The sequence below is a fragment of the Kogia breviceps genome, chromosome 19 (assembly GCF_026419965.1).
Source record: "Kogia breviceps isolate mKogBre1 chromosome 19, mKogBre1 haplotype 1, whole genome shotgun sequence".
Lineage (NCBI taxonomy): Eukaryota > Metazoa > Chordata > Mammalia > Artiodactyla > Physeteridae > Kogia > Kogia breviceps.
The window spans coordinates 8,122,058-8,136,812 of record NC_081328.1 but is presented as its reverse complement, the minus strand read 5'-3'; positions in this window follow the sequence as shown (position 1 = coordinate 8,136,812).

Below are 14,755 nucleotides of genomic sequence, written 5' to 3'. Positions count from 1 at the left end.
ACACTTTTTAATGCATTTCTGGGTTTGCTGGAAAGTAAGGGAAATTGACCTTGTATTTCTAACAATAAGGTACATCTAGACAACTGACTGACCTTGCTGCTAAAATACCTTAAAAAAATTAGATTAAAAAATGTTTTTTAATAGGGATATATTTGGCATACAATATCATGTAAGTTTAAGGTGTACAACATGTTGATTTGATACATGTATGATTGCCATTATAGTGTGACCCTCTATGGGGTCACATAATTATAACTTCTAGGGTTGGGATCAATTAAGCTCTAACCTTTTAGCAAGTTTATGATACAGTTTTGTTGTATATAATCACTATACTGTGTATTAGTCTCCAAGACTTATTTATCTACTAGTTGCAAGTTTTATCTTAACATCTCTACCATTCCTCCACCCCTGGCCCCCTTGGTAACCACCATTTTACTCTGCTTTTCCGATTTCCAATATCATACAGTATTTGTCTTTCTCTGTCTGACTTATCTCACTTAGCATTTCCTCAACGTCCATCCAGGTTGTTGCAAATGGCAGAATTTCCTTTCTTCTTATGGCTGAATTCCATTGTGTGTGTGTGTGTGTGTGTGTGTGTGTGTGTGTGTGTGTATGTGTATACACACCCTACATCTTTTCTCATTCATCTGTTGGTGGGCACTTAGGTTGTTTACATATCTTGGCTGTTGTGGATAGAGCTGCAGTAAACATGGGAGTGCATATGTCTCATCAATAACCTATTTTCATTTCCTTTGGGTATATACCCAGAAGTGAGACTACCGGATCAATAGATTATATATATATATATATATATATTTAAATTTATTTTATTGAAGTATAGTTGATTTACAATGTTGTGTTAATTTCTGCTGTACAGCAAAGTGATTCAGTTATATATACATTCTTTTTCATATTCTTTTCCATTAGGGTTTATCACAGAATATTGAATATAGTTCCCTGTGCTATGCAGTAGGACCTTGTTGTTTATCCATTCTATATGTAATAGTTCGCATCTGCTAATCCCAGACTCCCGGTCCATCCCTTCCCCACCACCTGCCTTGGCTGCCACAAGTCTGTTCTCTGTGTGAGTCTGTTTTGTAGATAAGTTCATTTGTGTCATATTTTAGATTCCACATATAAGTGCTATCACATGATATTTGTCTTTCTCTTTCTGACTTACTTCACTTAATATGATACTCTCTAGGTCCATCCATGTTGCTGCACATGGCATTATTTCATTCTTTTTTATGGCTGAGTAGTATTCCATAGTATATATGTACCACATCTTCTTTATCTATTCATCTGTTGATGGACATTTAGCTTGTTTCCATGTCTTGACTGTTGTGAATAGTGCTGCTGTGCACATAGGGGTACATGATATTTTTGAATTATAGTTTTGTCTGGATATATGCCCAGGAGTGGGATTGCTGGATCATATGGGAACACTATTTTTAGTTTTTTGAGGAACCTCCATACTATTTTCCATAGTGGCTGCACCAGTTTACATTCTCACCAACAGTGTACAAGGTTCCCATTTCTCCACACCCTCTCCAGCATTTGTTATTTGTAGACTTTTTAATCATGACCATTCTGACCGGTGTGAGGTGGTACCTCATTGTAATAATTAGTGATGTTGAGCATCTTTTCATGTGCCTGTTGGCCATCAGTATGTCTTCTTCAAAGAAATATCAATTCAGGTCTTCTGCCCATTTTTCAATTGGGTTTTTTTGTTGTTGTTATTGAGTTGTATGAGCTGTTGGTATATTTTGGAAATTAAGCCCTTGTCAGTCACATTATTTGCAAATATTTTCTCCCCGTCCATAAGTTGTCTTTTGGTTTTGTTTATGATTTCCTTTGCTCTGCAAAAGCTTGTAAGTTTGATTAGGTCCCATTTGTTTATTTTTGCTTTTATTTCTATTGCCTTGAGAGATTGACCTAAGAAAACATTGGTATGATTTATGTCAGAGAATGTTTTGCCTATGTTCTAAGAGTTTTATGGTGTCATGTCTTATATTTACGTCTTTAAGCCATTTTGAGTTTATTTCTGTGTATGGTGTGAAGGTGTGTTCTAACTTCACTGATTTACATGCAGCTGTCCAACTTTCCCAACACCACTGGCTGAAAAGACTGTTTTTTCTCCATTGTATATTCTTGCCTCCTTTGTCAAAGATTAATTGACCGAAGGTGTGTGGGGATAAAATATATTTTTTAAAAATCTTAAATGCATTGATGAACTCGCAAGGAAGAAAGGAATAATCAATCCGAAATTGAAGGCAGGAACACAGAGTTTAACTGGGGCACTTAAATTGCTTTTCAGTCCAAGTGTATTTGTAGAACTGGATCCAACAGTGTGGTGTGTGAGGGGGGTGGGGTGGGTTTGTAAATCAGGTTTATACTAGGAATATGAGGGTAGCTTAACAATAGAAAGGCTGTAGATGTAATTATTTACCACGTTAACAGCACTAACAGGTTAAAGGGAAAATCCATACAATCATGTCAGTTGCAGAAAAAGCATTTGATAAAACTCAGCAACCATTTAGGATTATAAAAACAAACACATTCAAAAACCTAGCAAACTATGATAGCAGGAAACTTCTTTAACCTGCTGAAGGATATCTACCAAAAACTCACAAAAAACAGCACTGTTAATGGGCAATGTTGGAATCATTAAAGTCAGGAAAAAGACAAGGATGTTCTCTCCGTTCCTGCCTCTATTAATATTGTAGTGAGATTCTAGCTTGTGCAGTATAACATAAGAATTGGAAAAGATAGTACTAATATTCATAGATTATACAATTGTCTTCATAGATAAATGAAAAGAACCTGAACACTATTAAAATAGAAGTAATGAATTTAGCAATATGCAAAAATCAATTACATTTTAATATATCAGCAACAACCACCAGAAAAAGTAATTTAAAAACCATAAGTTACCTAAGAACAAATCCAGAGAGTTATAAAATTTGATTTAAAGACATTAATGAAGAGATGCATAAATGGAGGGGTAGTCCATATTCATGGATGAGAAGATTCACTATCACATAGAAGTGCTTTCCCTCCAAATTGAACTGTAGATTTAAAGCATGTCCAACTAAAATCCAAAAGAGATTTTATGTCATGGAACTTGAAAAGAAACATGAATATTAAGCTTAAAAGATTCAGGCTTTGAAACAAATCTGCAAAACAATTGTCCATCAACAGTGGAAGATTCCTATAATGAAATGCCACACAGCAGCACAAATGGATGAACTAAACTATGGATGAGTTTTACAAATGTAAGGTTGAGTGGGAAAAGCAGATTGCCGAAGAAAATACACAGCACACTATTTATGTAAAGTTTGAAAACAAGCACAGGGCAATCCAGTCCAGCGTGGGGTGTTGGAGCCCTAGCCGGGTAAGGAGGGGGCCCACATAGGGAGCGGCCTGGCTCCCGATGGAGGTGAGGAGTGAGTGCATTTGGCAGGTGTCAGAGCATCTGTGTGAGGGGGGTGTGGCGGGAAATTGTTACACATAGGGGATTGATCAAATACATAAATATATCACGCATAAAGGGAGCCAGGCTTCTTACTGTTGGAGAAAGGATTTACAAACATGGAAAGGGAGAAAACTAGAATGAATTCTGTGGTGCAGGATTAGAATTGAATGCATCAGTGTAGATTTGTAGCCTTCAATATATATAGATATATAGAGAAATACATATATTTGTAAATTGGTATATGTATGTACATTCACATAATCCCCCAGAACACCCATACATTAGATTCCTAGAACTGCTCTAACAAATTAACACAAGCTGGGTGGCTTAAAATGACAGAAATTTATTCTCTCGCTTTCTGGAGGCTAATCAGCAGATCCATGCTCGCCGAAAGCTCTAGGAAGGATCGTTCCTTGATTCCACCTGTGGTCGGCAGCGATCCTTGACATTCCTTGACTGTAGAGGCGTCACTCCAATCTCTGCTTCTGTCGTCACATGGTGTTCTCTTTGTGTGTTTGTCCCCCTGTGTCTTCACATGGCCTCCTTATAAGGGTGCCAATCGTTGGATTTACCATACCTTAACCCAGCATGATTCATTTTGACTTGATTACATCTGCAAAGACTCTATTTCCAAATAAGGTGACATTCAGAGGTAACCAGGGGTTAGGACTTTAACACATCTTTCGGTGGGGGGGACACACTTCAACCCAAAATAACCTCATTAACCACGACCACACCTGGCATCCATTTTCTACTAAAAAGGAACCAGGGCTCCTTGGAGAAATGGCTGATTCCAGGTTTTGATCAGGGAAAGTGCAAGCAAGGTAAGCCTGGAAAATCTTGTGAGAAAAAGTAACGCTCTGCCCTAAGAATTATGGGGACATGGCAACAGAACACAGAAGCTGGCTTGAGGGTCTCACCTGGCTGTAGAGTTTGAGCATCGATAAATAATAATGATAGTAAAGGATCATAATCCATTGAATAAAATAAGAAATCATGGGTCCACGCAGATATAAGTAAACTAATAAATTAAGAGTTTGATGAGGTACAGGATATTTACACAGTTTCAAAGTACATCCCCCAAATACTTAATAATTACAATGGGGAAAAGGCTAAATTTACAGTGGAGAACTCTGGCTGAACCACCTTCATCAAGTGATTAAAGTGAACAAACATCACCAGTAATGGGTCATACATGAATCTTGTGCAGCCTGAGAGGATGCCAGGAGAATAGAGCATTTGTGAGATTCCTGCTGAAGATCACAGCCTGAATTTAACCACAAAGAAATGTCAGACAAACCCAAACCGAGGGACACCCTTCAAAAATCATCGACCTGTAATTTTCAAAATCATCAAGGTCATGAAAATTAAGAAAAGACAGAGGAAACATTCTGGACCAAAGCAGCTGCCACAGACGTGAAAGCCAAACGCTGCCTGTGATTCTGAACTAGACCATTTCATCATCGAGCACTTCTTTAGGACAACTGGTGAAACTTGAAAAAAAAATCTGAGGATTAGATGGCAGTGACGGATCAATGTTAGCTTCCTGATTTTGATATTTGTCTTGTGGTTATGTAGGAGAATCTCCTCGTGTGCACGAAACAAGATTCCAGAGCATTTGGAGGTGATGAGGCTTCCTGTTGGCAACTTGCTCCCACATGATTTGGGGGAAAGAAAGTTATTTGTATAGTACTTGCAACTTTTCAGTAAAGTTTGAAAATTTTTTTTAAAAACCAACAAATTTTAAAAATACCATTTATGTAGCATCATATACTTAGCGAAAAATCTAACAAAAGATAGTCAAAACTTCTATAAAGGAAAAACTAACAGAGGCAAAAATAAACCTTACACTATTTAAGAATACTTACATCATAAGGTAAGGCTAAAAAAAAAAAAAAAAATCAAAGAACAATGTACACCAGATTCAGGATAGCGGTAACCCCTGGGGTTGGGGAGAAGGTGACGTCACAGAGAGGACACACAGGGGCTTCAGAGTGTAAGTGATATTCCATTTTTTTTCAAACAAAGGTGTTATTATGCTTTATAATTCATACACACATAGTACATATATTTTCCTTGTATATCAAATATTTCATAGTAAGGAAGAAAATACATGTTATTGCATTTATAATAGAAAAATAAACTGTGTATGTATATATAACCGTATATGTAAAACTATGTGTGTGCATCCATATTTATAAAATGTACAGAAAAAGGACTAGAAAGACCCACTAACAAAAACAGAACGCCTTACAAATTTATGTTGAGCACATGTCAAATTTTATTTTTTAATTATTGTTCATACTTGTGGAGGTCTATTTCTTGTTTTTTTCTTAAGTAATTAATTTTTGGCTGTGTTGGGTCTTTCGTTGCTGGTTGTGGACTTTCTCTAGTTGTGGCGAGCGGGGGCTACCCTTCGTTGCGGTGCGCGGGCTTCTCATTGCAGTGGCTTCTCTTGTTGCAGAGCACGGGCTCTAGGCACGCGGGCTCAGTAGTTGTGGCTAAGTTGTGGATCCTTAACCGCTGTGCCACCAGGGAAGTCCTACATGTCAAATTTTATTAAGTTGCTGACAAGAGAAAACAGGAAGGAAAAAAGTATGCCAGCTCCGTGGAAAGTTGACCTTTTGCCATTCAAGTAAGAGAGGGCCGGCTTTGGAATGAAGAAAGATTAAGACAGTTGAAAAGCACCTGTAATGCTCTATAATTCCTGTTCTCTATAAATCTTCAAATGATCTCACTAGTAGCATCTTAATGTGTGTGGTTCTTTTTATTTTGATACAAAGAAAACGTTACATTTAAAACGTTAAGTGTTCGGGGACTTCCCTGGTGGTCCAGCGGTTAAGATTGCGTGTGCTGCCAATGCAGGGGGCCCGGGTTTGATCCCTGGTCAAGGAACTAGATCCCACATGCTGCAACTAAAAGATCCTGCAATTAAGAACCGGCACAGACAAATAAATTAATTAATTTAAAAAATAATTTAAAAATAAAATGTAAATGTTTGAAATATACCACAAATTTTGTAATTCTTTTTAGCATTTCCTTTTTTGCTATATCAGGAGCCTCAAGAAAAAAAAAAAAAAAGGAATTGGCCCCGGCCTCCCTTGTCTTCCGAGCAGCTCTCACTGCATCTTGGTACCACTTCTTACTGTTTGAAAATTATTTTTTAGCATATACATGGATTTTTTTCTTTTAAAATTCTAATGTAACAGTCATATCTAACTGTCAAGGCTTGGTGAACAAAACGTCTCACTGTATCTGTGCTGAGATGCTTTGGGGCTGCCTCTGGGCTCTAAAGCCAGGATTTTGAACCACATGGTTTGGCTTCAGCACTGGCGGTCGTAGTTGTGCCGCATCAGAGCAGGAAGTGGTGCTGCTGATGTTGATAATCATTCATCACCCCTGCCTTTTCGGTTGACTGAGGAGGAACGGCCACGACCACGAACTGAATGTCTGTGGGCAGCATGATATTAAGGCATCTTTTGCACTGGGGGGGCTTTGGTGAGGGTAAATATGGGACATGAATATTTATTAGAGTTCTCCAGAGAAAAAAGACAGGGTGTGTGTGTGTGTGTGTGTGTGTGTGTGTGTGTGTGTGTGTGTGTGGTGAGACTGAGAGAGAAAGAGGCTTATTTTAAGGAATTGGCTCACGTGATTGCAGAGGCTTGGCTAGTCCAAAGTCTGCAGGGTAGGACTGCAGGCTGGAGACTCAGGGCAAAGCAGATGCTGGCAGGATTCCTTCTTGCTTGGAGAGATCAGCCTTTCTATTCAGGCCTTGAGCTGATTGGATGAGCCCACCCACGTTATAGAGAGCAATCTGCTTTACTCAAAGTGTGCCGATTTAAATGTTAATTTCATCTTAAAAACACCTTCACAGTGACATCTAGAATAATGTTTGACCAAATAGCTGGGTTCCATGGCCATAAAATTAACCATCACATAGATTCTGGACCAAAAGATGCTTTTCATTCTTGATCAGCTGATCATAGAAAATCTCTCATAAGCCATATTGGGTGGCACAGCGGGTGTCAGCATGACAGATTCAGGTTCAGTCCGAGTTATAAGTCATCCTTGACTTTTTAATGTGTATCTTTTATATAGATTATTTATAGTTTATACACTGATACCCCAAACTGCCTTATTAGCCTGGATTTGGCTTTTGTGCATCAGGAAATGGGCCAACATATCAAGGTGTCTCATGGTGGTCATATAGTGGTGTTAATTTTTTTTCTTGTCTTTTTTTTTTTGCCCGAGCCTCTCAGCTTTTGGGATCTTAGTTCCCCAACCAGGGGTTGAACCCGGGCCCTCGGCAGTGAAAGTGCAGAGTCCTAACCACTGGACCGCCAGGGAATTCCCTGCTGGTGGTCATTTGTATATAGGTACATTTGAATAATGTATCCAATTATTAAATTTATTTTTTAAAAGAGTAGAAAACAGAAAAGCCCACCTGCCATTTTTATCAGGAAAACAATCGAGACAAATATGGAAAATATTATGTGGGTCCAAAGGAGCAAACCTTTAGCTGTAATAGGCTTCCATTGTGCTTAAGCTTAAGACTGTGTGTTTATCACTTATTCTCAGGATTCAGCTGCTTGTTTTTATGTCTCTTGCTCCCACTAGATCCTAATCAGCTTGAGAACAGGGCATGTGTTGCTTAGCTTTATAGTCCAGTATTTAAACACACGATCTGGCAAAGAATATTTGCTCAATTGATGTTTCTTGACTGGAGTTTTTAAAACTTGATTTTCTCTTCTAAAGCTTGCTCATGGTAGCAGGTTTAGAAAACAAACACAATTAGAAATAAGAAAATAGAAATCACCTGAAATTCTATCACCCAGAGAATCACATTTTCATTCACTTTTCAAAGCACGACCCAGAGGCCTCTTTGGAGCTTCTGGTTCTTTATGGAAACTCCGTGTCCTCTGGGGTCCGGGAATCCAGTCCGCTGCTCCTGTGTCCCCCAAATCTGGGCACCCCACTCCACCACCATTTCTGCTCTGGGGTCTTCCTCCACCTTGGGGTCCACCCCAAGCACCCCAGCTTATCTGGGAGTTCTGATTCTGTCCCTCAACCTCATGGTTCAGCCTCAGGTTGGGGGGGGCAGTGCATTCAGCACCACTCACCCCCTCCATTTCTCCCCTCAGTCTTTTCCTGTCTCAGGATTGAAGAGTCCAGCTCCACCCCATTTACCACCATCCTTCTCATTCCCCGCAGGGCTTACCTAAAACGTAAAAGTTTAAAAGCCAGCAAAATACTTTCTTTTTCTTGCGTTCAAGTAGTGCCACCCTTTTGGTGAGGCAGTGAAGGCAGAACACTTGGAAGAGTAAATGAGAAAAGGTTTAATAAGCAAAATGGGGAAAAGGTGGATCGTATTTCAAATTATTATTCTATGCAATTATTTTATATGTCTTTATTTAATTATTATCTAAATTATTTCTATGCAAGTAAAGGGATCCAAATTATACCACAGTGGCATAAAAATGATTTTGAGCTGAAGACATTTGAGAATCAACCGATGCAGAAAGAGGCTTTGTCTGAACCCTCCCTTACCTGACTAAAGCAGAAACTTCTGGGATTGAAACTACCATATATCCCCTCTCCAGACAGTTTCATGGCCTTGAAGAAAACCCACTTCACTTACATAAACAAACATTATCACAAACAATCTTATCTCCCATAAAAGCCCATTTGTATTTCCTAAAGAAACCCTTTTGTTCCTACCATAGAAACTTTTCTCCCCACTTCCTCTCCCCTCTTAAGTTAGGTATATAAACTCCTATCTTTATTTACCGAGCCAAGTTACTTTCTTTGTGAGCTCCTGCCTGCATATGTGAATAAGCTTCATCTTTTCTAATTCATCTTTCGTCAGTTTAATTTGCAGGCCCCCATCATAAAATTAAGAGGGTGGAGGAAGTTTTTTCTCCCCTACACAAGCAATAATTTTAGCATCTTCTTAAAGTTTTAGGTAGAGAGGAGTTGTAGTCTTAGCCAACCTACTGCAGCAGAGCAGCTTCTATCAAACCTCCCAATGATTTTCACAGCATAATCTGTTTGCTTGAAGCCGAGGGACAAGTCGCAAAGGAGGCCTGAGGTTTCTGGGAGTGCTGAGGTCAGCTCACCCCAGGTCTCAATTCTAACTCTAGAAAAAGAGAACACTAGTGAGAAACGTTTGCACACATACTCTATTTATAGGGCCAGTGCCAGTGCAAGATTTTGTCTGCTTTTCCTGTTCTTTCCTTTGCTTATTCACTTTTGTTTTCTACATAGTTGGACTCACACTTGTGCAAACCTTTGCATCTTCCTAACATATTCTTTATTAGTGAAATATTAGTTTATATTGTGAATATGAATACTTTTGAGGCCATAAGCATTCTCAAACATCTTAAAATCTGATGGCTACAGAGGATTACATGGATGTATTGATACCATAATTATCTGTAATCAATCCCCTAGGTTTGGACAGTAAGGTTTTCTCTAAAGGTTCTGATATATTATTGTTGTATTGAACATCTCTGTACAGAAATCTTTGTGCTAGGTCCCAGATTATTTCTTTAGGGTGATTTCCTAGAAGTAGAATTAAAGTAGGCTAAAGATCATGCACGGTTTTTCTTTTTATTGAGGTGTAACTTACATAAAGTGCATACATCACAAGCTTGATGGAATCATACATTTGTGAACACCCAAGTAGCCTTTGTGCAGACCACAACAGAACATTTCCATTTCCATCACCCAGAAAGCCCCCTTGGGGCCCCTCGCAATCAATGCTCACCTGGTCCCCAGCGATAACCACTATTACCGTCACCAGTGAGTATTTTTGCCTGTTCTTGGACTTCATATGAGCAGAATCATCAATACGTACTCTCTGTGTCTGACTTCTTTGTCTCAACATCATGTCTATGAGATTCAAACATATTGTTGTACATGTCAGTAATTTTTTATTTTTTTATTTTTTGCAGTGTAGTATTTTGTTGTTTGAATATACCAAATTTATCTGTTCTCCTTTAGTAGACATTTAAGTTGTTTCCAGTTTGGGGATATTATAAATAAAGCTGTGGTGAACATTCTGGTACTTTTTTGGTGGACAAGTACACTTATTTCTGTTGGGTACGTAACTAGGAATGGAGCTGCTGGTGCATCTGTTTAGTAGACAATTGTCAAATGCTTTTCCAAAGTGGTCGAACCAGTTTATATACCTACTAGTCATGTATGAGAGTCCCAGTTACTCTCTATCCTTAAGAACATTTGATATTGTCAGTCTTTTTCATTTTAGCCATTCTGGTGGCTGTGTACTGCTGTCTCGCTGTGGTTTTAATCTGAAAATGCAGTTTTCATTATTGAGGTAATACATTTGTATATTTGTATAGAAAATTTCAAAAGTACAAGAAAGAAATAACTAAAAATCATTTCTATCTTACCATCCTCTTCTCCCCCCACACCCTGCCCCCGACAACTTTATTGGATTTGGGGTGTGTACATGCAATTTTAAGGTTGTACTGATTTACAATCCCACCAGCAATGCATGAAAATTACCCCCTTTTTTTCTGAACTGGGATTATTTTTAAATTGTCAACTTGTTATTTTGGTGTCTCATTGTGGTTTTATTTGTTTTTTGTGGTTTTTTTGCGATATGCGGGCCTCTCACTGTTGTGGCCTCTCCCGTCGCAGAGCACAGGCTCCGGACGCGCAGGCTCAGCGGCCACGGCTCACGGGCCCAGCCGCTCCACGGCACGTGGGATCTTCCCGGACCGGGGCACGAACCCGCGTCCCCTGCATCAGCAGACGGATTCTCAACCACTGCGCCACCAGGAAAACCCTCATTGTGGTTTTATTTAGCATTTCTTGTTTTCCTAGTGAGGTTGGAGTTTAAAAAAATTATTGCTATTAATTTTATCTTTTATGTAAATTGTTTCATTTCCTTTGATGAAACAGATTTTTGATCATCACATCTAACAAGAATAACATCAGAAAAGAAGTTGATACGGTAATCTCATGAATTAAGAGATATGCAAAAATTCTAGATAAAATTTTAGCAGTCAGAATATAATATAACTTTAAAAGGAACATATACTTTAACCAGTTCTGGGTTTTTTCCCACTAAAGCTCAAGTCAGCATAACCAATAATATTATTGGAAAAATTGTAAAAATTCATATAATTATTTCCATAAATGTCAAAAGGGAATTCTTTATTGGAACTCTTCCTAAAAGCAATAAAGGGTTGCCTCTTTAACATGACAAAAAGGCTCTATTGAAAACCAAAAATCAAAATTACACTTAATGGAGAAACATGAATTGTTCCTCTTTGAAACAGGAACACGACAAGGATACATTATCAGCGCTATTTAACTTAGCTCTAAAAATTCTGACAAAGCTATCTGAGAAGAGAAAGATATACATAAGGAAAGGGAAGAAAATAAAACTATCATGTTTCATAAATGAGATGAAAATCTCAAAATCTCTAGCTAGTAATCTCAAAATTACTAGAGATAGCAAATGAAAGCATCAAAAAAACAAGACATAACACAAGTTAATTTAGGAGAATTTTCATCTTTACAATAGTACATTTCACATTTGTCATTGCTTTCCATTTATCCATCTCTTTGTTTATTCTTTAGTAAAACTTTATGATTCTATTCCTATAGGTCCAGCATATTTCTTACTAAAATTTTGAGACATTTAAAAGTTTTTATTGCTATTTTGAATGGAATCTTTTTTTGTCATTGCATTTACTTTCTTATTCTTAAATATTTTAAATAAGGTATTTATCATATGTGCTGATGACAACATTTGAACTTATTTGGAATTGTCTTTCACTTCTATTTTTCTTTCACTTACAAGCATCAGTTATTCCCAATCACCAATGATACAGGTGTGTCACATGAATCTAGTGAGAAAGTCTCGTTTAAGAAGGTATAAAGGGGACTTCCTTGTGGTCCCATGGCTAAGACTCTGTGCTCCCAATGCAGGGGCCCCAGGTTTGATCCCTGCTCAGGGAACTGAACCCCACATGCTGTAACTAAGACCCAGTGCAGAAAAAAAAAAAAAAAAAAAAAGGTGTAGAAGTTTATTTTCCTGGCTTTCGTGTTAAGCTGCTCCCATTTTTCTATTGTTCTTTTTCTCTCCTCATTTTCTTCTGTGATATCTTGAACGAGGTAAATGCGTGGGAGGCATATTAAGGAATTTTAAATTATGATTTGGTTACAGAATTTTTACTTACCACGACCTACGATTTCAGGCAGTTGACAGGCAACTAATCTAAGGGTAGCACATCGTTCTGGTCATATATTGACACGTCATAAACCATCCCGAAACTTAGTGGCTTAAACAAAAATGTACTGCTGTTGCCCATCGTGCTGTGAGTTGACCAACTTGCTTGGGATTTGCAGTCAAGCGGTGGCAAATCTAGAGCCTCAACTAGACTGGAGCCCCAAGATGGCGCACTTACATGGCTGGCAATTGATGCTGGCTGTTGGCTGGGAGCTCGGCAGGACTTGGACTTCTCCTGGTGGCTGGGACCTGAGAGGGAGAATGCCAAGAGTGAGCGGGTCCAAGAGGCCTGTACAGAAGCCGCAAGGTGTCTTATGACCTGGTCTTAGAAGTCCCAGAGCATCGCTTCTGCCACACTGAATTGGTCAAGCAAGTTGGAAAGGCCAGCCCTGGTTAGAGGGGAAGAGAGCTGGCTCCACCTCTTGGCGTGAAGTGCAGTTTGCAGGTGTAGGAGGGGAACGAACTGAGGGCGCCCCTGTTCTGAGGTTCTCTACTGCACTGGTACACGTTGTGAAAACGTTTGAGACAGACTAGGCTGGTGAGGAGTCGTGGTTTTTGTTGTTGTTGTTGCTGTTGTTTTTGCTGTACGCGGCCCTCTCACTGTCGTTGCGGAGCACAGGCTCCGGACGCGCAGGCGCAGCGGCCATGGCTCACGGGCCCAGCAGCTCCGCGGCACGTGGGATCTTCCCGGACCGGGGCACCAACCCACGTCTCCTGCACCGGCAGGCGGATTCTCAACCACTGCGCCACCAGGGAAGCCCTGGCCTGTTTTGTTTTGTTTTGGTTTTGTTTTTTGCGGTACGCGGGCCTCTCACTGTCGTGGCCTCTCCCGTTGCGGAGCACAGGCTCCGGACGCGCAGGCTCAGCGGCCATGGCTCACGGGCCCAGCCGCTCCGCGGCACGTGGGATCTTCCCGGACCGGGGCACGAACCCGTGTCCCCTGCATCTGCAGGCGGACTCTTAACCACTGCGCCACCAGGTAAGCCCAGCCTGGCCTTTTTTAAAAAAAAAAAATATTGACTTTATTTATTTGGCTGCTTAGGGTCTTCGTTGCGGATGTGGAACCAGCAGGTATGGAGGACAGACTTTACCACGTTTTGTTTATCTACTCATCAGCAGTGGGCACTTGGGTTGTTTCCACATTTGGGCTATTATGAATAATACTGCTATGAATATTCGTGTATAAGTTTTTGTGTGGACATATGTTTTCATTTCTCTTGGATAAATACCTAGGATCGAAATTGCTGGGTCATACAGTAACTCAGTGTTTAACCTTTTGAGGAATTGTCAGACTGTCCCCAAAGCAGCTGCACCGTTTTACATTCCCACCAGTAGTACATGGGAGTTCCAATATCTAAACAGCCATCCCAACATTTGTTATTTACCTTTTTGATTATAGCCATTCTAGTGGGTGTAAAGCGATATCTCATGTGTGATATTTTGTGGTGAGGGTGCAGCGCGGCTTGTGGGACCTTAGTTCCCTGACCAGGGATCCAACCTGGGCCCTCGGCAGTCCTAACCACTGGACCACCAGGAAGTTCCCCTCACTGTGATTTTTGACTTTCATCTCCCTGATGGCCAATAATGTTGAACATCTTTTCATGCACTTATTGGCCTTTTGTGTATCTTCTTTAGAGAAATACCTACTCAGATCCTTTACGCATTTAAAAAAAAAAATTTGTTTTGGTTGTCCTGGGTCTTAGTTGTGGCATGTGAACTCTTAGTTGCAGCATGCATGTGGGCTCTAGTTCCCTGGCTAGGGATCAAACCCCAGCCCCCTGCATTGGGAGTGAGGAGTCTTAACCACTGCACCACCAGGGAAGTCCCGGGTTATTTGTCTTTGTGTTATTGAGTCATATCACGAAAATTAAAAAGAGTACAAATTGCTAATTTCCGGAACCACCTAGAAGCTGACTTCTTACTCATTTCCAAACCTGCTTTTGAACCAGACTTTCTTCCTCAGAATTGCACTTTAGCATTCATGTGAAGAGAACGCAAGCACGTTTAAAAACAGAAGT